Source organism: Myzus persicae, unplaced genomic scaffold (genome assembly GCF_001856785.1).
Source record: "Myzus persicae strain clone G006 unplaced genomic scaffold, MPER_G0061.0, whole genome shotgun sequence".
Classification (NCBI taxonomy): domain Eukaryota; kingdom Metazoa; phylum Arthropoda; class Insecta; order Hemiptera; family Aphididae; genus Myzus; species Myzus persicae.
This window is the reverse complement of record NW_019101784.1, coordinates 210,243-236,473: the sequence shown is the minus strand read 5'-3', so window position 1 is coordinate 236,473 and position 26,231 is coordinate 210,243. Positions and strand designations below refer to the sequence as shown.

At 27.4% G+C, this 26,231-nt stretch overlaps 2 protein-coding genes across 3 annotated transcripts in view; one reads left to right on the top strand and one right to left on the bottom strand.

The window, feature by feature from the left end:
* Positions 1-26,231, bottom strand: part of LOC111030414 (nose resistant to fluoxetine protein 6-like) — a 151,852-nt gene that overhangs the window by 53,761 nt on the left and 71,860 nt on the right. The window lies entirely within an intron of this gene.
* The window catches only part of LOC111030415 (igLON family member 5-like), a 174,462-nt gene continuing 157,432 nt past the window's right edge, over positions 9,202-26,231 (top strand). For both annotated transcript variants that reach the window (XM_022309887.1, XM_022309888.1), the window contains exon 1: positions 9,202-9,422. The gene's annotated coding sequence lies outside the window, so the exon portion shown is untranslated. The remainder of the gene's footprint in view (positions 9,423-26,231) is intronic.

Sequence of the window (26,231 nt, the reverse complement as noted above, 5' to 3'; positions counted from 1 at the left end):
ATACACGGTTGCAACAATTAATCGTCAGTAGGATGTAGTAAAAAGATAGCCGCTGCATGGTGGGGTGGTTCCTTACCTTTTGTTTATTTATCGGCCAGTACTGTCAATTGATAGGTAGTGTTAAAGTGCTGGTGTATTTTACAACTATTTAGTGTGTATATATATATATGTATAATATATTTATATGTTTTTGTTATACGCACTCACACACACACCAACACCGGTTACCACTTACGTTATCATTTTCGTATAATTTTTCCTCATTTCTTTAATTATTCGGGTTGTAAAGGGAGAATCGTATTATTAACTGTGTATTGAACATAATTCTGATCAATTCACCTAATAAGTGCTTAAACTTTGGTTATCCGAACTTTGTAATTCAATTTGTCTAAAGTGTTTACAATAGATTTCGTGATATGAATGCAATAATAATATTTATAGCTATCCCAATGCAGGTGAATTGCTTTACTGTGTACTTTTTTATGTAGTGACAACTCTTAAATACAGTGTCACTTGAATTAATCACTAAAATCTCTGTGTTAAGGTTATAACTTATTCGCTGCCTACCACGTACCTTCCAAGTTTTGAGGAACAGATTGAACTTCAAGAGGTTTTATAATTTTTATACAAAGTTAATATTATAATGGTAGCGTGGTATACAATTATGGATTTAGATTTTGTATAATACGTGATGTTTAACCTTTAATTAAAACTAATACCGAGCAGCTAAAACTTAATGGTTTTACCTGTTGCACTATGTATTTTGTAATTTGAGCTAATATTCTGGTGATCCGGACATTTAGTTGAGAATCACTTTAGAGAATATAAAATATTTACAGAGTGACAATTCGTTAAATAATTGGTTAACGTCGGTAAGAGATGTCATGGAATCACTGACAGTTGACAGAGAATGGTGATTTGTTCGGCCTACATTTATACTAAGTGATGCTATGAAGTAATGCCTACTCTTATAGTAGACAATTTTTATATTATTATATACCTACCTACTATGGTTACCAACATGCAAGTCAAGTATCTAGTGGATGCCTTTGGAATACGCTTGAGTCATTTACGGGAGTGTACTTTTAGATTCTGAGAAAATGTATTGGTTTTTCAATATTATTTGTGTGGTTTTTTTTTGTTTATCTGTCACAACGTTCTACCTTTTGGAGCAGTAAAAATGTTTCAATCTTTAACTTCAATATCTTTTCTTATATCGAAGTGGATCTAGTTGGTACTTTAAAGGGTCAACAGTTAAAATATCCTTGTTATTTTCAAAATAATCGTGGTAAAACAAAAATAAAGTAAGGGGAAAAAAAACAATAATTTATTCCTATGTTCGAAAATCAGTTTTTTACAAAATCGATTTGGTTTTTTTTTGTTGTTATTCAAAAATGAAGAACTTCGAATACTTGAAATTTTTTAAAACTGAATAACTAGTTACTAATTACCAAAACAAAATTGTGTGCAATACATGTAAAAACTGTATGATTTATTTTTTAGTTTTAATTTGTTTAATTTGTTTGTTGTATTGATTCTTTATTGCTTTATTTTTTTGTTTTTTAGGTAATAAACTTGTCATATTTTCAATATTTCAAAAAGCAAGATTAATTTAAACATAAGTTTAATTTTTTTATATATTTGATTTGAAAATAAGAAATATAAAAATAGATGAAATAATATTTTTGTAGTATAAATGCATACATTTTGAACATGAGCATATTTTTGCATATTAATAATTTTGTGAGCATAATATTGTTTGATATTTTTTGATGCATAAATGAATATTATTTGAGCTTTTTAAGTATAAAAAAATTCGAACTTTAGACATAATATACAAAAAATATACAAAATAATATTATTGGCGTTACAACCACTGGGATAGGTAATAATAATCAGTATTTAAAATTTGTTGATTTGGATGAGTTTAATATTACAGTAAATTAATAATTGCTACTTTCAGATTGTATTGGATATTTAACATTTACAAATATTAAACACACCTAAAAAATTAGAAATAAAAATATAAAAAGGAATATACTTTGTATAGTTTGCTGTGACATGGTGGCATATATATCTAGTGTTAACAGACAAATAATAAATGAGGTACTTATTGAAACCTTAGTGTGTAAACAGTGATTGAATGAGCGACTACATCTCAAAACATATTACAGCTATTTACTAGTATTCCAAAATACTTTAGTAAACATTTTCGACTACCTATACCTAATGTTGTCAAAATATATGCAACTGATTCCAATGTATCCAAGTAAAGTACATTACGAATTGATTTTGATTGTATAATTGATTGAACAGAAGTTTTGAAAATAAATCATTTAGTTTGGCATGGGGAATTCAAAAAAATATTTATATTCAGTACACTTTGAGGGTGTAAGTTACCTTTATGGGTTAACGATTACAAGGTTTTGACACGCTATGCGAAGATATGAAGCAATGTTTGCAAGAGGAACCATTGAGTATCAGCTAGTTGAGGAAGAATTAGAAAGCTATAGTTGTATATGGTATACCAGGATTTAAGGATGCTGGGTGTTGAAAATTGGAGAGGAACTGTTCAGTGTAGGTCAAGATGGACGGCGGTGACTCTGGCATACACGTGGTCTAATACGTCATGTTTAGATGTTTATTGCAAAAACAACGTACGTTAGTCGCATTAACTCTAACATAATATACCTACTAAATTATTTATACAATGTAAAATAACGTGCATTTAACGTAATTATTCACCCCGGTTCCTCCTCTTCATTTGTTCATAACAATGTTGAATCAATTTTTTTTTCGGGGGCTATAAAACATGTTTACAAATGCAACCTACTACTTTGTGTTGGGATAATTATGTGGACGCCCATGAACAATTTCTAAATAATGATGGGGTCACATATTTTGGACGCGCTTAGTTGGCGCTATAGCGTGTCTGTTGGCTTAGCGCTTGGCAATTGAACGCATACGAAATTTCGAGGTGTATGGATTTGTACACTTTTTTTTTTGTTTTTGAGCAGATATGTTTCAACATTACAAAAGTGTAACATTGGACAATTTCAACTTCGTTAAGTTTATTTTTTACTGCTTTTAGCATCATTAAATATTCATTATGAAAATCATATGCACAATATTTTACGAGCATGTTAAAATAAAATTATCGCTTTGAAATCATCCGACTCGTATACAGCGACGTAAAGTACCCATTTTTTTCTTTATATTTATTTATCTATCTACTGTATACATTACAACCGATTAAAATACATTATATATCCAAACAAGTATAATTCGTAAACAAGTATTCTTTTGTTTGAGTATTAATACTATATGAAGTAGATTAATTTAATTTCCATTTTAAACTAAAAATGTAAGAATACTGCAATTTTACGAAATACAATATTTTTGAAACAATTATATTTTAATATAATATAAATATATAACTATTATATTTTAAAATCAATATAAAATACAAATTGGGGACGAGGTGACCGAGTGGTCTGACTCTTCCGCTGCGACGCAGCCGGTCGCGGTTCGATCCTCGGCCACCGGGCGGCATTTTTCTCCGGACAATTCGCGGTGACCGGAGAACAAGTGCTGCCATCCCCCACCCCCGGGGCATGGCAGAAACCTACGGGTGCCCCATTCGAAATTCTGCCAAAACAAACACACACGTGTTCCCCCTACCGTTCCAAAAACCTACAAACCATCAATACAAAAAAACCTACAGTACCTACTAATAGCTAATGGCCTCAGTTGCCGGGCTCAGGATCAATTAAAAAAAAAAAAAAAAATACAAATTGTTTTGAAATTTTAGTAAATATTATGAAAATATAGCTGTATACTATTGTGTAACTCAAAACATGAGTACATTAATACATGAAAATTGTATGATGGTACCATTAAAGAATAAACGAGATAAAAAATTCAAACATTTTAAGATTATATAATCCATACTATATATTTACCTACATATTACCAAGTTCAATCAATTAGTAGTATACCAAGTATACCATACAATTTGTATCAATATACGTTTTCGTGTAAAGTGAGTATAAACGTAATTAAAATATTTAGTTGTGTGAAATACAATAAACTTAAATTATTTCAATTTGATCAGTTATTTTTAAAATAAACTATTATCGAAAATTATTTTTGCACAAACACGTCATAAAATGTGGAAATAGTTGTATTGTACATGAAGGAAATGGCACTAAAATTTAAAATAATATCATAACAATTAATCCTAGATATCAAACAGATGATTGGAAAACAGAACAATACGACATCTGAAATTTGGTTCAATATTTGTTTTAGTATAAGATTTAACGTTTATGATGAAATAAAAAAATATTAAAGAGAATTGGTTATAGAATAATTCAGATAAAAAGATCTGCACCTACATAATATAAAAGGCTGAAGAAGATAAGATAGAATGTATAAAAAGGTTGTGCTTTGACTTCAAGATGGTAAAAAAGTGTCAATTACCTATATCAGATAGGTATTGCGAGTTTCAGGAGAAATGAGTATCAGTAAAATAAATTATACAAATGAGTACCTATAATTTACTGAAAATAACTATTTTCGTAGAATTAAAACTCAATTCAATTTATTGAAATTCCTTTTTCTCGCAATGCTAAGTGTTCATAGTTTGAGTGTAGGAAAAAATTAACATCGATGGTTGTTTATTATTTATAATATGTAGAAAATGCGAATAAATAAATCGAATCAAATATCACGTAGGAGCAGGCAATATAAAACATTTTAACCGTATAAAATAATAAATGGAATTTCGTTAGATGATAAATTCCTTTTAAATAAACAACGATATTGTCTATCGAATATTGAAAAATCAATAACAGTACCTACCAACGTCGTTTTGTCACCGTGCCGTAAAGACTGAAGACGTGATTTATCATTGTTATTACAGTGCTCAGTCATCCACGTAAACCGGAATTTACATACTTATCTGACCAACCACTTGGTCAACGGTATACTGATATATTACAAAAGCTGTACAAACATACTGTCTTTTTACGCAATTATTATCCTACCATAATATATTAAAAATATAAGAGTAAATTTATAACACCATACCCAAGACATGTCATCATTATTTTTGGTAATACTTAAAATAATACAATACATTGGATATAGGATTTTTGTTGAAGAATATTATAGTTGTACGAGCAATTTGTTGTTTATCACTCAAGTTTTTTAAATAAGTATCTAACAGTTCCATTAAATATGCAGTACGTAGTTAAGTTTTATATTCACGTATGTTAGCAGTTTTATCAAAAATAATGACGACGATAGCTGCCATGGGTATATTCTAGTTAGAAAAGGAAAATGATTAATAAAAAAAAAATGTGTAAAAAATAATTCATTGTTTGATGAACAAAAAAAATGCTGTATGGTAGATTTCAAGTGTACCTCGACATTGAGTAGGTCAATATTACAGAATGGGTAATTTATGTGATGACATTAGAATTCAATTATTAATCATTCAAATAATTTGCACCTACCTATATAAAAAACTATTCTGAGCTGAGGCCAGCCTCTATGCTTAAAAATATTTTATAATAGATTTATATCGCTATATACTATAGAATAACTATACGTAGTTTATAAGTAATTTAATTTTCTATATTTGAATGGTATTATATTAATGAAATGTAGGTAGTTTAACTAAATTCTGTCAAAAATTGTATGTAACATAATAAGTTATATTATTATTAATTTTTTTAAACTATACTAAATGTTTTTTGTTTGATACCTTAAAGACTTATATAGATTTAATTACAAAATGATAAGTTTATGTGTACTGTGTGTATGTTATATTTTCTTCATCAGGTTGATTTACACAAGTAGCTGAAAAAGTATCGATGTCGTGTCTGGGTTGGGTGCTAGCTAGTATTTCACAATGGGTAGTAGGGAGCATCAGTCTCTATATAGTCATTATAGTTTCTAAATCAAGAAATCAGTATTACACACAATATGTAACATTATTGACCTATTATTATCGATGTTTGAACCTTCCGACTATGCATTATAATAAAATATATTATAAACTAGTATATAGTTTTTAATTTTTTATTCTTATCGAGACTCTATGATAAAAATTTGATTGCATTAAAATTGGATTTAATAAATATACCTTTGTATATATATATTATACATATATAAAATATATAAATTACTACAATAGCTGAATTACACCAAATCTTCTTGGTAGTGGGGGGGGGGGGGGGTGTGATTATTTTATTGGGTCTTCCGAACACTTATATTTTTAATGTTGCAATAAAAACCAAACAGATCGCCACACGGGTGCATTCCTATTTCACCGCTTTTAGTTTTTCGGGTGCTGGAGCTGGGTCGGTCATTTATAACCTTTATCGTTCTTTGAAAAATGATTTATAATATACAAAAACTACGTCATGTTAATCGAGTTAGTAGTACTAGAATCAACGCTTTTTAAATTTTAATTTCAGTCGTATACATACAACTACAAGAAGGACAGATCCATTATTTGGAGTACAAATATTTGATTTAGACTTACAAATTACTCCTAAAAATTAGCATTATTATTGGTTGTGATTTCCTTTAAATGCTTAATAAAATTACACAAATTAATAGTTATAAACTTTTAAATAAATCGTATGTAGGTACTCTATTTCTAAATTAATTACTATATTTAAGTAAATTCATACCAAATATGTTTTTTTATGTTAAATAGTTTGATGAAATGAAATTAATGTAACTCCTTTAGGAAATAGATGACTCACAAACAACACTTATTTTTTAGAAGTAAAAAGTTTTTTTTTTTAATTTATAGTATGTAAGATTAATCTTTGAATAAAATATTGAAAATTGGGCGTATCAATAGTATAAAATGAACTGTTTAGTGATCAATATAATAATATGATACCCTCAGAATAAATGATTTGAATTAAACAAGTTATTGAATTTCATCTTATGAAAACATATATTAGTGAAATATTCTAATTCAAAATGCAATATTACCATAAACTATATTTTTAACTCATAATGATATTCATATAAAAGTTATTTTAATCATAAAAAAGGTCGAATGCAATTTAAATAACAAATAAATCCATCTGAAAAACACAAAGTATAAAATAAATCTTTTTAAAAATTCGATCTTAATATTCGTTTTTAAAATAATAAAACTACTTTTGTTGACACAATTCACAGATATTATAAAAAATCATAATATTTCTAATATTTTTATGAAATTTAACATAAATTGTATGGTTCCAATCAAATAAAAAGTCGAACATAACCATATTTCACTTTTAAAGTAACTACATTAATTAATATATTATATTAAGGTTTATTAAATATTTTTTGTATTGAAATACCAACCTATAACAGAAAATAAGTCACGAAAAATGTCTAGAATAGTTTGACTTTATAGACCATGTACAATAAATAATTACATCACCAACTTTTTTGCAGTCACATTTCACATTTCCTTCCAAAGTTATAAACAAAATGCATTATCCAGTGGTTCAAAACTTCAAATCATATTTTATGATATAAAGTTATGAGTTTTGAGTCGATGAAATTGTATGTATAAAAAAACCCGGACGAGTAATAATCAATCTGTTATATATTACTATAGTAGATTTCAAGTGTACCTCGTCAATGAATAGGTAGGTCACTTTAATGGATTTATTAAATTTAAATCCAATGATAAATCATTGCATACGATTGAAAATGATTCTGAGTAGAGACAGTCAGTCATCCTTGTATTTACAAAATAATTATTTAAAATATATGACTATTTTATATATGTATATTTAATATTTTTGATGTTCTCTAATTTTGGAAGATTACTGAAAACATTCACATGAATTATTAAAATTTCATCAAAATTTAAAATACGGATGGTTATAAAAAAAAATTAAGATTGTATTTTTCATGTATTTAAACCGAAGTAAAAAAAAAAAATATGAACAACCTTAAATTAAAATTTTAACCTAACCTTCGCTAATATAAACCAAATTAAGTTAAGCACAATATTTGGGTTTCAATATTTTTTTTTTAATTGCCGTGAATTGTCTACTTTTGTATTGCACAATGTTATATTGGTTGTTACAATATTGTGTATTTTTTTAGATGACTTCTAAAAAAAGGTTGATACTTAAAGTTTTGTATAAATAATTTAATATTTTTTTTTGTATGAAATTAAACGATACTTGTTTAAAATACTGTATTATATTTAATTTATTCTAACCTCTACTCAGAAAGCTACTGTACCTAAACAAAGTTATGTAAATCATTTTGAGTATTCTCCCGATATTAGAAACCTCTATTAGCAGAAATGTTTATAGTTCCCACCAAATGAGAAAATATGTTAAATCCATTTGGTTAGACTTAATATATACAGAACCATATTGTTAATAAGTAATAACCTAATAATTATTACTATCTCTTATCCAAACATAAAATTAATAATAAATTAAGAACAGCAGTTGGTAGATATATTGATATGTGTTTATGGATACTTGAAAGTATTTTCAAAATTTTTCTTTTTACGGTTTTGAGTGATAAACAGTGATTGGGTCTTAAATTTTTAAAACTATAAATAGGTATTCCTTAAAAAAAAGGTTTATCAATGTCTGTAAAATACGTTTTTACGATAAAATCTAACAGTCAAATAATTTGAATGATATATTATTTCTACAAATTGAATAAAATATTATATTTTTTAAAAGATATACAATGAAATAATCTGAAATTCTAAAGGAATATTATAATGCAGTATTATGCGGGATAACATAATGATATTATTGTAGGTAGGTATTAGGTTCATGTTACAGCATAAAGATATCTATCATAAGAGATATATTAATGTATTATAACTTATACGAGAGGTAATGAAATGTGTTAATTTTTCTTGATATTATATTCTATTACTGGCGGTACAGAAAAAAAGAAACATTTCACCTGTATTGATTTATTATTACATTTTTTTTCGAGTTCTTGACATTTGCGGTAAAATATGATTTCCGATGTGAGTTAATCTAGTCAAATGTTAAAGTTGTCAGAGTCGACTGTAAAATGCCGGAAAAAACATCCACGTCCTTCATTGGCGACCACCAAATCCCCCCGGCCGTGGCGGAACGCGGTCGCATGTGCCGCCGAAGGGTGGCAATACGATCCGCCAGTAGTTGGTGTTGCCGTCATAATCAGTCGTTGTTCGGACTCCGTTACGGTTACTTGGATTTCGATACGGTCACGAATGAATTCTTCGAGTGAGTCGCATCTTTACGCGTGTAAAATTCGCAAAATATATTGGTGTCATTCTTAAATGCATTTTTGTAAATACAACAATAATACCGTGATGTTGGAGTGAAATACTTTGGATTATCGTCGGATTTTCGTTGCAATAAAATTCACAGGTGTGTAAATTCTATTGTACCTACGCTTTACGGTATTATTAAATATAGTAATGACAATATCTACAGCTAAAAGAATCTTGCTTAAAAATAAAATGAAATAGGATTACATTAATAAATGCATTTTTACAATTATTGCATTGACACAAATACATTACTCATTTTATTATTATTTTAAATGGGAAGTTAAACTATTTTGTATAGATATTGTTTGGTTTTTAAATTAAATTTGAAAATGTACAAATAGTGTTTCAATAACTCCTTCTACAACAAATGAAATATAAAATAAAATAATAGTTTACAAGCATAATTTTCCAAGTTATACTTTTATCGACTTTGTTGTACGTTATGTTTAAATATTGAATAATAATACTGAATTTGCAATGTATATTTAAATTATTTTATGTCACGAGATACATAAGTATTAAGTTAGTATTCAGTAATATTAAATTGGATATATTTTGCAATAATATAATAACAAGAGTTTTTTTTATGACTTGTATTTTGTTTAGTATTATTTTTAACATGCTTTAGTATATATCCATTTCTTCTGTAATTTTCTTATTAGTTTGTGTACAGAAAAATTATAATGTTCTCTTTGAACGATTCATCGAAAGTTGTTTACAAATATTATATTAATTAGATAACTGTTTATCATTAGTTGTTAAAAAGGTACATCCAACAAACTTCATCAAACATCTTTTTTTTTTGTAAAATTATGCTATTATGCTACTATATGTATTTGGTATATTTGATAACCCAAAAAGAACTGTACAAATTTATTATTTTTGTAATAAACTATTGTAAATTAAAGCAGTTCTTGAAAAACAAAAGACAAAGAATGATTTTAAAATGTTTAAGGTATATTAAGTTGTTTATTAAATTATTATAAATGTACAAGTTAGGTTACACGTTACAATTACTCATTTTGTTTTTGATAAATACTAATACATTGTTTGGACATTTCTTAGAATTAATCTTAAACATTTAGTATTTATTAGGAATTTCAGGAAATATATTCAAATAAAATAAAATCTAATTAAATAATTATTTACATAGTTTGGTATAATTGGTACAAAACATTATTTTCGGATGATATTTTTGATTTTCTATCAATCGTTAGGAATTTAGTATAATATTCATATTCAGCTAATATTATTTTAAATAACTTTATAAAGAATGGAAGACTATAGTTTTTATTAAATTTAGTTTTTAAATAATTATCAAATGTAATTTCCTAAGTGTATTAACATGTACAATATTACATGTACGAATATATCATCCATAAGCAAGGCACGTATTTTCTTTTTTGATTTAAAATCATAATCGTAATTTAAGTTTACAATCCTATGTATGAATGAATACACTCTGTTTTTGTTAAAATTGTATTGAAACAAAATAACAATAACAATAACAATAACAAAAATAAAAATAATCATAGTATATTCCATATGGTCTTTGTTTTTATTTATGTTATAAAATAAATTGAATTGTTAAATAGAATTTATCAACCTATGTTCATTGTATTAAACAAAAAATGTACCAAAATAGGAAATCAGTTTAATTTTAACCTTTAGACTATACAAATTTGCACGATTATAAAAAAATTCCTTTACTTTATTTTTTTTATTAAAAAAAAATCCACAATAAATATTTTTATGACAAGCGTTAATTGGACAAATATAAAAATATGTATGACCTCGTTACTTATCGAATATATCTTTTAGTAGTGTAATTCAGTAAAATTACAGTCTAGTAAAATCAAATAAATAGTACCTAAACACAATACACTGAGTATTATGCTTCTTTCTATATAAGTCCATGTAACTTATCGGGAAACAACAAAATATCTGAAAACATTTACATACCATTAAGGTTATTCGATGCAGTGTTTTTTGTCCATTCCACCTACATAACTTGTATTGCGATAAGAAATCTTAAAACCTAATACTTGAATTTATTGTTTTACCTAACATTAATTTTTGTTTGACATGAATCACCCCATCTTTAAGTTTTTAACTTATCTTTTCCTTAAATTTTATTTTAACTTTTAATTTGAAATGTCAACATTGAAAAGTTTTTAAACAGTGGTCATTGATTATGTATGGTTTAAAAACAAGCGAGGTGGTCGATCTCAAGTAAACTTTATCGAAAAATTAAATATGTTTTCATATTTCTAATTATATTACATATAGGCAGTAGTATGAATGTATGATGGACAATATGTACAATATACCTACATGGTTTTTAGTGAAAAATATTATTCATTGACTACATATTCGTCATTAGTGGCCATGTGGCATGTGTGATCCCATGCATGAGTCCTGCTAACTCTTATGTAATCATACAAACTTATAAGCTATAATGATCACTGTTTTATTCACTTCCACACATACATTAACAAGATACGCACTCACAACCTAAAAAAAATCTTTATAATTAACACTCTTTAAAAAACGGTAGGCAATACATTCCCATAGTTAAATATTTGTTTATCGCAGATAGCAAACATTAATCTATCGACAATCGGTTATAATATTATCTTTACTAGAAATTAATTCGATCTGAGCAATCTTTTATGTAGGATTGTAGGTTGTATAGCATCGTATTTTATACCAAAGGTTACAGAACACAACACTTTAGTTATTTGTTAACATATCACAGACAACAAGTAATAATTATCTTAAACTGTAGTTAAGTTAATCACACTCGTATACTTTATAAATTGTCTAAGTGATATAATAATATAGATTTATACTATGTCTGATTCAGTTACCCAGTTATACAATACATTTGAAACCAAAAAACTTGTGTATTATTTACAAAATGAAATTACAATAATTGTAGATTTTTCTAGTAATGTTTGCTTAACAATTATTTAGCAACAAAATTATAAAATAAATGTTTACTTGAAATAAAATACCAAAATATAACTATTTCCCAATAATTTAAAAAAAGCTGTTATGAACATAGTATTTACATAATTAGCGAAACTGTATAACAATTTATTATTTATCACTATAATAATAATAATATAGTAATATAATAATTCTGTTTACCTATTTTAAGAGTTTTAATTGAGTTTTTGAAAATTGTTCGATTCGTTCGTTAATGTCTTTCACAATATAATTAATTATAATAGGTATGAACTAATTTGTCAGTCATGAAAACCGACAGCTATAATTTTAAATATATGTGGAAGTTATACCTTTAACCTTTATAAATAACTATTAATCGTTACTATAAATTTAAAAACAAAAATATAAAATCCGTTGCGTGCTTCTGCGCTAGATATAATACTCGTATTATATATATTTTGGTAAATTTATTTCTATCATTTTTTTACTTAAAAATGATACAACTACCTCACATTATGTACGATAAAAACCATAAACGTATTTTTATGGTAATTTTTTTTTTAACAACGTTACGTTTTGTATGATGGTTCATCTGAATTTTTTTTAAATATTCACGAAGAGATGATTCCTTTTAAAATATGTTATCTTCCCAAAAATGTAGGATGAATAGTTTTTGATTGGGTTTGATAAAACTTACTCGAATAAAGTAAAAATAATACCGAAAGTATATCACTAATAAATTATAGCCTAATGTTGTAAAAGTATTGTTTGTAAAACCATAGATCATCAATGATAATACTATAACTTGATATATAATCATTTAATAGTTAATTGCAAATTGTCTAGTAAGTCTTAACCTACATAGGTAATATTTTTAGGACTAACGTACATAATGCTAATTTACTAAATTTGGGTTAATATATATATTTGTATTTTTTTAAAGATGATAAATATACAATTTCCGTTGGAAAACGAGGAACATGTTTTATCGCATTAGTAGTAGTCTGCTGTTTCAAATAGAAATATAACATCGTAATCGAATCTTATCAATGTTACCAAGAGTATTTTCTGTAAAATCTAATTTTAAACAACCAGAAAGAAAAAAACATTCCAACGTTTTTTAAACAGTTCAAATTAAATTATAAATGTTTGTATAAATATTCTGAAAATTTATGTAATATTAATAATTGAGAAACAATGGGCTATAAAAGTTAAACCCAAGATTCATTTTTCATCATCGTATTTTATTTGATTTAATAAACGTATTTTAAATACATTTACTTAAAGTTACAAAAATAACTAGGGAAGTTCTGTATTATTGTAGGTATCGTCGTATCGATCTTATCTCGTCATTCTATTTGTATGGATGTATTCGATTTGAGTTCAAAGATAAACCATTGCATAGGTACGAAAAACAATTCTGAGCACCGAGCGGTATGTCAGCCACTCTTTTTAAAGAATATTTTATATTTTATTTATGCTACAATTATTAGTTATTTATTGTTTGTCACGCCTGCACCGAAAGTTAAATTTTCAATGCTAATTGAAGCGTTAGGAAATGGCCTTTTTCCGTGCAGTGGACACTAAATTACCGGCGGGCGGAAAAGTTATTTTCCAAGTCAGATTAATATACTCATACGTATTGATAGTTTTTGTCTAATATTTCCAGTATTAGCTGAGAGGTGGATTTCTCCTTTGCTATTCTATGAAACCGTTTGCCGAATCTAGATACCCAAGATCACACGATTGTAAACTATGGATTACTGTAATGCTGATAGCGGTGGTTTCATCGGCGGCAAAGGCATGTCAACAAATATGAGTAGGTAGTTGTGACTTGTGAGGATTGTGTGGGAAGTCAATTTTAGTTTTAGACAAGACGAGCCGAGCACCTGAGACTGAAATAACTCACTTGCCACCCAAAATACTTTTTCAAATAACAATACGGTGTGTTGAATTAATTGTTTTCTAAAACATAACATATATTATAAATGTATAATTATAATTATAATATTATACATTTATATCATACAATATTATTGTAAAATTATCAGTCAATATACCGCTTACCATTGTATGGTGTGAATAGGTGTACAAATACTTAAAATTATGTAGTCTAAATATTTTTAAAAATCCATTGTATAAAAATAATAAATAGTTATTGAAAAAATATTCCAATCCCTACTATAATATTCAGAGTGACTTTTGAAGCATAATTGTCTCAGTTTTATATTTATTTATTATTCAAATTTTGATTTTTGGAAATTTTAAGTGAAGTTAAAGACTTATTTATTTTTGAATAGATACTTATGGATTGTTCACAGCATTTAAGGAGTATTCTGTAGCAATACTAACATTGGTTTTTCAAAAGAGAACCTACATGTTTCAATGAAAATTGTGAAACAGATAATCTTTTTTGAAAATTATGACTATTTTCAATTGCATTTCAATCGAAACTTTTTTGATTTGTTCTACTAATAAGGATAATAGTCTATTAAATACTTTGTAATTAGATATGAGTTTGGTAATTGTTATAATTAAGTCCCTATGCAATATAAAATATTTATATATAATTTCTACTTTGCCATGGTGTACTTGTTTATTATAAAATGCTTAACCTATAGAATTACTTATTGTAGTCAATTTTCAAACCATCACAATTGAAAGTGTAAATTTTTTTATTTTTATTTTTACTAATTTTCGTGATTTTTTATGAATTTTGGATGTCAGTAATTTTGATACCTATATTTTATTAATTGATTAAAGAAAAACGTATAATATATCTTCAATTACATTTGAGGACTTTTGAATAAGAAAAAAAGGTTATTAACCTAAACCGAATAAAACTAACAAAAAATAATATTTAAAAACATGAATTATAAATACCTCAAAAAGAGACTAAGTATTAAATGATATCATAATGTAAAGAAAATTATATTTTAAAAAATATGTGAACATTTCAAGTATCTTTGGTAATTATTTTTTATTTATAACAAAAAAATATAATCAATTTAGTTGAAAACTAGTGTCGCATAAAATAAAATGTGTTCTCGTTTTTTTTCCAATTATTTTTTAAGTACGGAAAATTTTAGTAACAACTATATTCAATTTGCTACCAAAAACTACCCTTAATGTTGAATATTGAAGGATTTTAATATTTCAAAACTCGATGACACAAAAAAAACACATGCGCACATTATAAAACGAATGCATTCATCCCTCTGCTCAGAATCTAATAACTGAATACAAATTGTAGAACAGAGCAAAAAAATAAATCAATGAGAATAATACAGATAAAATGTTTTCTTAATTGCAAAATTATTTACCTATTTTACTGTCACTGCCATAAAACAAATAAAAAAATAATACTTAAATTAAATACAACTAACAGAAGTGTTTTTAGATACCTACACTTAAAATTTGCATTTTGATAATCGTATTAATTTATCTGGATTTCATCGCATGGCTTTTAAAGTCATTATTCAACGTAATATCATGCTGTCAAATAATATCAACTTTGATAAACATTTGCCATTTTGGAATATATTTAATAAATTCACTGTCAATGAAAATTTGGCTCTCGGAGAAGTCCTACGAACACCGCGAAGTCGTAGTTTAATAATAATCAGAAGTTCAACAGTTGTGTGCAACTTCTATAGCTTGTATTACAATGCAATATTATCTACTATTTAAACTGTGTCTTAGCTTACAGGTACATAGGTATGTGCTTTGGGGCTTATAGGTCATAACCATTACATTATTAAGTGATTACAAGTTACGACGTAAATCATGGTTCACGTAATTGATGCCGGTGCGGATTTGCGTAATAAATTTGGACGTTCTGTGTGGCAGCTCGGTCCGTTACCGAGAAACAAGGTCATATTATTTATTATTAATCGTTGTTTAGGGATGAGGGGGAGGCAGAGAATCATTTCCAAAGAGACCGACAGCCCATTTCAATTTTGAAAGAATTTTCGGAGCCGGAGTGTACTTTAATACGAGTAGGTAGTGTGCCATATCTAATGTAATTTCTACTGTGCTGAACCTATATATGACATGTTAGATCGATAAGGAACCGTTGTTTTTGCGTGGCATTAAGTACAATATGGTATAATACTATGAACATGTATAATCATCTGCGCCTGAAAAAATGTACAAAAAACGAATCAAATAATATTAATAATAATAATAATATGATATATAAGCTCGATCCGCGAATAAAAAAAAAAAAAAATAATAATAATGTTAAAAAAATTCAAGTGATGAAGCAATGTACTAGGATGGCACTCGTGTGTGTATGTATAGCTCGCGAAAATACATTGTGCTCTCGTGGCCTTGTTACTTTTACGACTAACGCTCTTGTGTGTGAATTTCATTGTATTCACATAAGCTTTTTCTCTTACACTTATATCGCATTGTGCGTTGTTCGTGGAAGGGTTTTAAATATGTACACTATCATATACGATTTTATTATATACAGTTATACTTTCACTGACCGTTTGGTGGTGTATATTATATTTTATCGATTGAGAACTTACCAGGGTGTCCGATGAGTGTAATTTTAATATTGCAAATATAAATAAACGTCGAAGATTAAAAATGTTATCAAACTGCCCCGATATTCTGGTAATTATTTTAAATTTATAGATAGTACATTACTGTGGATAGTTTCGGGTTGAAATCGTTTATTGAATCAATATGCCTACAAATACATACGGCTTTCTTAAAATATATAATTTGTATTTTATCTGATTTTAAATGTTTGTTTTGAAAAATGAATAAAGTCATTAAATCTATGACAAAATGGATATTCACATTATTATTATGTTTTATAATTGACATTCGGCTTTTGGGATTTAATATTCCCCGTAAAGAATTATGTAAAACAGTTTATTCTCAGATTATCCTTTTTTTAGGGGAAAAAATACAAAAGTAATATTAACTACCATGCACGTTCAGTCAAATTTAGCCGATTTATTAACCAATACCTCCATAGCGTTACAAATGATTGATTGACGGATAACTTTTTGGGACACATTTTTACATGTTAATATTAAATAGTGAACTAATTTATTAACTACCTCGTCTAATAGAATTTTTACAAGGTACATATATAATAATTAAATTATATAGACCATCTATAAGTTCTTATAATTTAAATATTTTTTAGTTATAACTATTTTTTAGGTACGGTTTGTTAATAATATTATAGTTTCATTGATTATAGATGTATTTGAATGAGCTTGTAATTATTTTAGGAAATATCTAAGATCTAGCTATCAAGGTGTATATGACACCGATGTAAATGATTTTGTTACATAATAATATATTATAATTTTATGCATCATACCCTCTTTCTGAAATTGTCTTTTTCATAGATACTTACTTATGGACTCAACGAAATAGAAACATTTTTTTTACATTTCGTGAAACGCAAAACAAATGCATTGTTTGTATATTTATCATGAAACAGACAATGCAATTTAAAACTATTTATTTATTTTTATATGAATATAATATTTAATAGGTATAGATTTATAATTATATTTTTTATGTATTAATGGTATTTTTTTAACATAAATTTGGAGAGGGGGGTTCATATTTGTAAAAAATGATTATCTAGTGCATATATTATTTTTATATAAACGTTATACATTTTTTTATATTGTGACATAACTTTTTCATGTTCTAGTGTTGTAGTAATTACTATACTGTATACACTAACAGTTAAATATAATTATTTTTATTTAACATAAAATTATTTGAGTACACTAGGGAATTTGTTTCATAATGATCGCAAACAATCAACATGGCGTTGAAGTAGCTTTAAATTTTCTATCAATTTGCCATAAATTAGAAGACCGTAAAATATTACAGTTTTCAACTGGATTGGAATTCGTAAATTTAATTATAAATTAATTTTGGGACTTTGATCAGACTGTATGAATTTTGTTTATGGTGACCTAAGCATCACATAGTCAATGGATTGTTGAATGCAGTAATCAGATATTGTTGAGCATGGTCCAGATGAAAGGTCATGGCTTAAAAATGGTATATAAGTATGGGCTGGAACTTTGTACTGTTTTATAATGAATATCATCATCAAATACTTGAAAATATTTGTACAAGCATGTTTCATAAATCATAATAGTTGTGTGACAGTGAATAGAAAGTTTTAAATGATGCAAAGGAAAAAATATTACTCATATTTGTATATATAATATAAAGGTGTAATACAAAAACTATTTAATTTACCAATGTGATAGTTGAATTATGAAAATCACTACTCAATTAAATGATCTCACCCTAAATAACACATTTACACAATTTTAGTATAAAACAATGACTTTTATTCATTCGTTCAACAGTACAGTTATACCAAATGTTTGAATAACGCTTTTGCTTTTCAATAACTAACAAGTAATAACTTTAATAATTACCAATAGGTACCTAACAGCTAATACCTAACGGTTAATATACATATGAAAAGTTTACTGCAGCAGCTAATAAGTAATTACTGTACGATTTGATTATATATATAAAACTAGATATATTAAAACGTTTATATATCATAATATATCTGCATTAATATATTAGTTGTTAAAGGGATTCTAGACCGTAATTGTCTGTCTTTGTCTAACACAAAAGTGACATAATATTTAAGATTCGTTCTTTGCGAACGTACCAATTGATCGAATAAATCGATAAGAGTTATAAAAACAGATTTGAGTATGTCTTCAAGACTTCTTGACTTTCCTACATTTTCGATATTAATGCCTAAACTCCTAAAAACGTTATATTAAAAAAGAGTAATTAAAAAATGATCATATTTCAATTTCTGGAGAAGTCAGACCAAAAATGTGGGAAAGTCAATCTCAAGTAGTCTTGTGTTTTTATAATTCTTATCGCTTCATTCGATCAATTGGGAAGTTTGGTACACAACACGTCTAAAATAATATGACTTGCGTGTGTTAGACATTAAAAGAAATCACTGTATCGAATTCCCTTACGGCAACATAATTATTATATTCGAGTCTATACTCTTAATATTAAATGTCTTAAATATTAATGGTCGTGTTACATTATCGAAAATTGAGGATAAATATTCCGCTGGTGAACAAACAAAAGGAAAACGCCGACGGTGTTTCTAATCAAGCGAGTGGTCGTCGTTCACCGCCGGCGTTGTATACAAATTCAATACCTATATTATCGTATTTGCATGTGTGTTATATACAACAACTGTATCGATACAATACAATTATACTCACCCGTCGATAAAATACATAATAATAATAATAATAATAGCTTGCTATTTACTAACAATTCATTGGACTATATTATTATGTAGGTATGCCCGCAAACAAAACCAATAAACCACTTTTGGGGAATATAATGAAAGGAAATAATGTAGGAAATTGAGAAAGGGCGAATATTTTATACTGTACTAGTTATTATCGGAATCATTTATGTAAATTATATTGGTCAATGTGTGTCCACTTCGGATGGATTTCAATGGCTAATAATGGTTCACACAAAATGTTATACGATTGTGTTAGGAAGTTACCAAACTTTAATCCCGCGAAAATAAAAATAAAACTACCATCAAATGTTCCTCAGAGTGTCACCATTCAAACAAATTAGGTTTTGAACTAGGGCATTTATGCTTACATTATAAACTTTTTAAACTCGATTTTTTTAAAATTACCAAACTTTGTACAGCCCACACTGTAATGGTGACGTAACGAACAGGATCTAAAAAAATAATAATTGTTACTGAAAAAAAACCTCGAGTAACTCCTATACTGGAATGTTTCCCCGGCCCGTTCTCAGGGATTATTTTTTATTATTTTTATTCATGTGTCTTGCGGTCACTTTGTACACGAATGAATCCCTGTCTGATCTGATGACAATAGGTCATGGGGGCGTGTGACACAACCGCGGTTAATTGATGACACTGTGCGTCCTTTATACAGCGCATTATATTCGAGTGTTTTATTAATAGTCGGGCGTGTACCCAAACAATACCTGAGCCCGTACGTTCGGGAAATTTGACGTCCATTGGCTGGCGGGTGTGGCGGCTAATTAAATATTTTGATAAAAATAATAAATAAAACGTTTCTTTTAACCATTTATCACGAGCTCCGAACATGGTCGGAAACATTAAAGAGGGGGTGGATGACATGGCACACTCGTAATAATTTAAAATCATAATCAAACTTCAATTGGATATTGAACGTCGAATTCCTTAACTTCAGCATACTTCTAAATGAGTTTCGATCTGTAATCACATAACAATACCAATTCGTTCACGTAAAAACGGCGTAATTAATAACAAAAAAAAAAATAATTAAAAAAAAACCATATTATTTATACGGCTTGACTAATATATAATAGGTCACTAGTGAGTAGGTAAATGTCCATGTAAATAGTAAAAATAGGATCTATTAAAATGTAATATAGAAATTAAAAATTAATTTTATTTTAGTTTTTAGTGATTATAGATAGGAGGTTGAAATATGTCTAATTTTAAAACTCACTGAACAGTTATTGATACAATACAATAATTTATTAATATTATACTCTTTTGTTCACATAATATAACTATGAAGTGCTGTAAATAACTCGACAACATTCCTATCACATGTTGTAAAAATATAAAGTCCACACAACAGTAATACCAGTAAACAATACAACTTGACATTAGGTTTGGTGAACTGTATAAAATTATATAAATACTTACAGAACTAAATTATTGTAATTTATCATTTCACGACGGTGTTTAAAATACAAACGACATTGTTCAAAATAATATTATGAAATTCAAAATGTGTATATTATTTTTAACCCGTGGATAGTGTAAAAGCTGGTCAAGTTAGCATTTAAGTAGAAATATTACGTAGTTTTGAAATTTTAACGAGTAAATTGATTATAACAGCTGTCAACTTTTAGCTTTCATTTCTATTAAGTGCGAGTGAACAAGAGTATAATTATTAACCAAATAAATTTGAATGTGGAAAATTTTTTGGTAAAAATGAATATTGATCAGAAATAATTATAGATAATTTAATAGAAAACTAAATCTAAAAAACACTATCAATATGGTAAATAAATTAATAACTGTACATTATGTTTGGATACAAAAACTATTGTGATATAAATGTCAGTCAGTACAAAAACAAATTGTTAAAAATAAGTAAAACAAAAGATCTCTCTAGTCTGCTGTATAGGACGTAACCAGCTAGGATCGTGTTTTGACTGGTTTTCGTTATTTAATGATCAAAATCTAAAAATATATTTAATTTATTCAATACTAACAAGCGTACTGCGTACCCATCATTATTTTCATTTAAACAAATAACAAAAACTGTATTAATGGGATTCATATATTCAATATGTAAATATTGTAAATGCATAATTGCACAATGTGTAAAATCGAATCATTGTAAAACTATGGATTGAACATAAAAATAGAAGTGTATTGTGTATAGTATTACGACCTCGCAAAGTACAATCCTTAGGGGTACGAACTCACACTGTGGAAACAAGATGTAGACACTGATGTTGTTGGGAGAACACACTATTCTCGGCAATATGGAGTGACACAACAATTATTATTGATGACTCGGCTGTAAAGGCCAAGTCGAAGTCACCGAACAGCGCGTGGAGGCACAACCTGGGACTATAACCACGTGGTTCCTAATCACTATTCTGGTATACTTGCCGGACGCTGAACGGAGCTAGGTCCACTCGTCTCGAGTACGACAGAAACACAGAATATTTTCACCGGCGATTTGGCCAAGAGCTTTGCTACACGACGACAGCAAGGTTAGGGGAAATATCTATTTGTTCTTGAATAATATTCACCCTGGGCGAGGACCGGTTGCAAAACGACGTAAGTAGTGTAAAAATCGTCAAATTCGGTCATATTATGTACCTACCAATATATCATATGTATAACATTATATAATATTATATTTTATCAAGATGGACAAATTTTATCATATTATACACACAGCCATCCCCACTCACTCACTCATCACTGGGTTTCTATACATCGCAAGGACCACGCCGGCGGTATCGACCGCCGCCGCTGCCGTACCCTTTGCAAATCCGTTATTTCGGCAACATTATATTATCCTACTGGGTCGTGGCGGGGTTGTTCTGTCTAACGATTACTATATTTTGCCCTGTGGCCCTGTGCGCTACGGTCCAAGACAAGAATTTCTCGTAATGCGTGAGTGAGAGTATACCTACCTACCTATATCTTTCCTTTAGGACCCCTTTCGTCTGCGCCTACTGGGATTAGAACGACAACAACACCGACTACAACGACAAGGGTAGTACAGTCTAACGAGTAACCCGAGTTATATTTTCTGTATTTACATAATATTACAGAGTGTAATCGAAAACAACTAAATGTAGGTAATAACTTTGGTTCTGATTTTTTTTAGCTTTGTTATTATATGATCAGGGTTAGGATATCGATGCACATTGCATTGTTTCCCAACGCTTACTGCGCGATGTATATTCGTATATTCTGACAAATTTGTTTTATCTCTACTTTTGAATTTTAATGAGAATAAGAAAGTTTGTATTGCATTTTTTCAAATTGTTTTATTTTTATGTCATTTTTAAAAAAAATTTTAGGCTCTTAGAGTTTTTGGAGCATTTTTTGATCTTTTGGAAACGAAATACGATGTTTAAATGTTATTTTAAGATTCTTACACACACCAACACTATTTTTATTCAAATATAATAGATTATAAAATAGGTCCTAGTTAGTCGTATTATTATACTCGTATCAGACAATATAGTTGAAGTGTCAAAACCCTAATAACAAGGTGACATTTGTCATTTACGGTAAACAAGTCGACGAGATCTAGCTATCTGTGCAACTTTTTTTAAAAATGTTTCTAATACTACTAATAGTTATTTAAAAAAACACAAACACATTTGTTACATTTTTTTAAAATAAATTTTAAGTTATTTTTAATATAATATTAATTATGCAATTTTTAGTTTTTCGATTCATTTTTTCATTTTTTCAGGTAATTTTTAATATTTTTTTGGACATTAAAGTTCTATTCCTAATTATTATGATAATTAAAATAATATAAAAAATATATATAATTTGTAAATTGGTTTTCTAAACAAAACATATTGTATATCTACCAAGTTACAGATATGTATGTGTCAGTTGTTTCTGTTATAAGTTATAACTTATAACTTATAACCATAGGTGCTCACAGGAGCAGCAGCTAGAATCTTAAAAGTTAAAATTAAGAATCAGGTGTCAAGAACAGTTGCACATTGTGTTTCATAGAGACAATGGAGTTTCCATTTTTTTAAATTGTGTTTATCAAAAACCTTATATCTGTATACAAACGAGCAAGAAAAAACTTTTATTTGTACTTTACAGTGGTCGAAGTGAAGGGGTTACGGTGGGATGGCATCCCTTAACTTTTTATGATTCACACTTTTCACCCCTCTACTTATTTTGCGTTACTGTTTGAACGATATATTATGAGAATTATAAAAATTATAAAAGGCCACTTTCCTCTTATTTTGAGCCATTTTGACCACTGGTATTTTACTTTGTAAAAATAGTCTAAATATTATCTGGATGTGATTTTCTTAAAATAAGTATGAATTAGGTTGCTTGGATTAAGTATTCATAGTGATTTTCAATATTATAATAGGTACACCACATAAAAAAAAAAAACAAAAATATAAAGTCATACATTTCGCTTTATCATTGCAACAAAAAACCTTATATTTTCAATTTTTCACAACTATATTATTTCTAAAAACTGAAATAATATAACATAGAAAAAGGATTCTTAAATCTCAAGTTATATTTCAAGAAATACGAATGTTTCATAATATTTCAAACAATTTTAAAAATAAAACTTAATATCCAGTGGTGTAAAATAGTATGTATTGAAAGTTAAGTGTATACTTTCAAAAGTTTTAAAAGTAAATTAAGTGTTATCAAATCTAAAGATAAAAATTGCGAATTCTCTGTGAGTTCATGTTGTAAATTACATTTAGTTTGTGAGTAATATTTTATAATATGCTGTATATTATAATATATTATATGATTTTTTTTTTAAAACAAGATCCATCGATAAGACTTTTGTGTAAAAAAATAGACCAAATTTTAACACATTATTCTTACCCGTCTGTGTATAAACTGAATAATGCCCTCATATACTTGTTTTGGGTTTATATGTTTTTCATTACATATAACCCTTTTTCTTGGCATTAATTTGCGTTTACCCGTTGATAGCACACCCGTATCATGCTACTGCTTGTTTTACATAATACAACCATACGTGGAATTATTTTTTATCATATAACATTTTAAAAAAACAATGATATATTATGTAATAATATGTTTATTATACATCGTTCAATATCTCAAGAAATATTTATACCTATTTGTCATATAAGTATTCTTTAAAAAAAATCGTCGAACAATTACACATTTTATCATTATTGTATATTTTTTATCCTTTTATTTGTCAACACCATACCTTATTAGTATTATTACATTTTAGGCCTCAAGATATTATATTAATTTTTTTTTATATACAAGGTACCTACCTATTTTTCTTAATTTTGAATGTTTGTAATTTTGTATATAACTGACTAATTAATGTTTACTCTTATAATTAAGAGTAGATTATTAAGAGTAGTTAAGATTATTAAGTATGATTAAGGTAGATAATAAGATATATATATCGTATGTATTGTATTATTTTGATTTATTATGAGTACACCTACTATTGTATATATGTATAAAATACTTAATACTTATGTATTATATCGATTCATATTGTCTATTTGGAAAGTAGCATAATATTATTGTATTTGTGAATTTGAATTTAGTGTTTATTATGGACATTACAGTACCTATTCTATCAATAAAAAAAATGGAGAAAACTAAAATAAAATATTGTTTCATATCATTGTTGATATGGTTAAATGGTGTCCTCTTAATAATATAGTTTAAGTCCATTTTTCACGTTTCATAGGCATTTTATTTTATGATAAAGTTCACGTCCACCTTTTATGTAAAATGTCAACTATATTCTTACAGAAATGTCCACTGGATTGACCTTTTCTACGAATATAAAGAAAATAAAATATTGTGCAAATTAGGTATAACGTCTTATTCTGTCTGTTAAAATAATATAATACAATATAACAGCAACTTAAAGCTTGTATTCGTTGACCTTCAATATAATATCTATTATACACGTATTCCATAATTTAATATCTATTATAAAAGTATTCCATGATTTAATATGCATGAATAACATTTATATTAGGTATAATATGATAAATAAAATGCATTAAAGGTTTAGATTTAATAATTTTTTATGTGACATAAATTGTTTTATTTCATATGTATCCAATCCCGTATAAAGGACGCTGAGGTTTATAGTTTATTGTTCATATAAGACTTTTTAACTCTACCCTTGAGACTCTAATCCATCATATTATAAGTTGTAACACTTATTTATAGTTTTATATCATACGCAAGTTAAATACATTGTTTATTCAGTTGATTTCAAATCCAACAGGAAACCTAAAAGTGTAGTGTGTTTCTTAAATGAAAGATAATATAACAGATACATATCACGGTAGTGTGGAAGGCAGCATAACAAACAACTAACATTGTAATAGGTAGGTAATACCGAAAGTATTTATTTGTAACTATACTTGTCACTGCATAAGTAATATACATTATACATCTTTTTAACTATTTTCGGTTATGAATAGGTAGTGATTAGTTGATTATAATATGATTTGTTTTTTTTTTTTATTGCGGGTATATGATTTATGTAAGTTTTTTTGGCTTTTATCGGACTAGGTTAGTCTTAAAACAGATTATTCAATTTCTTTATTTAACCATAAAAGAAAACTATTTGTTGATGGTTTTAGCTCTTGT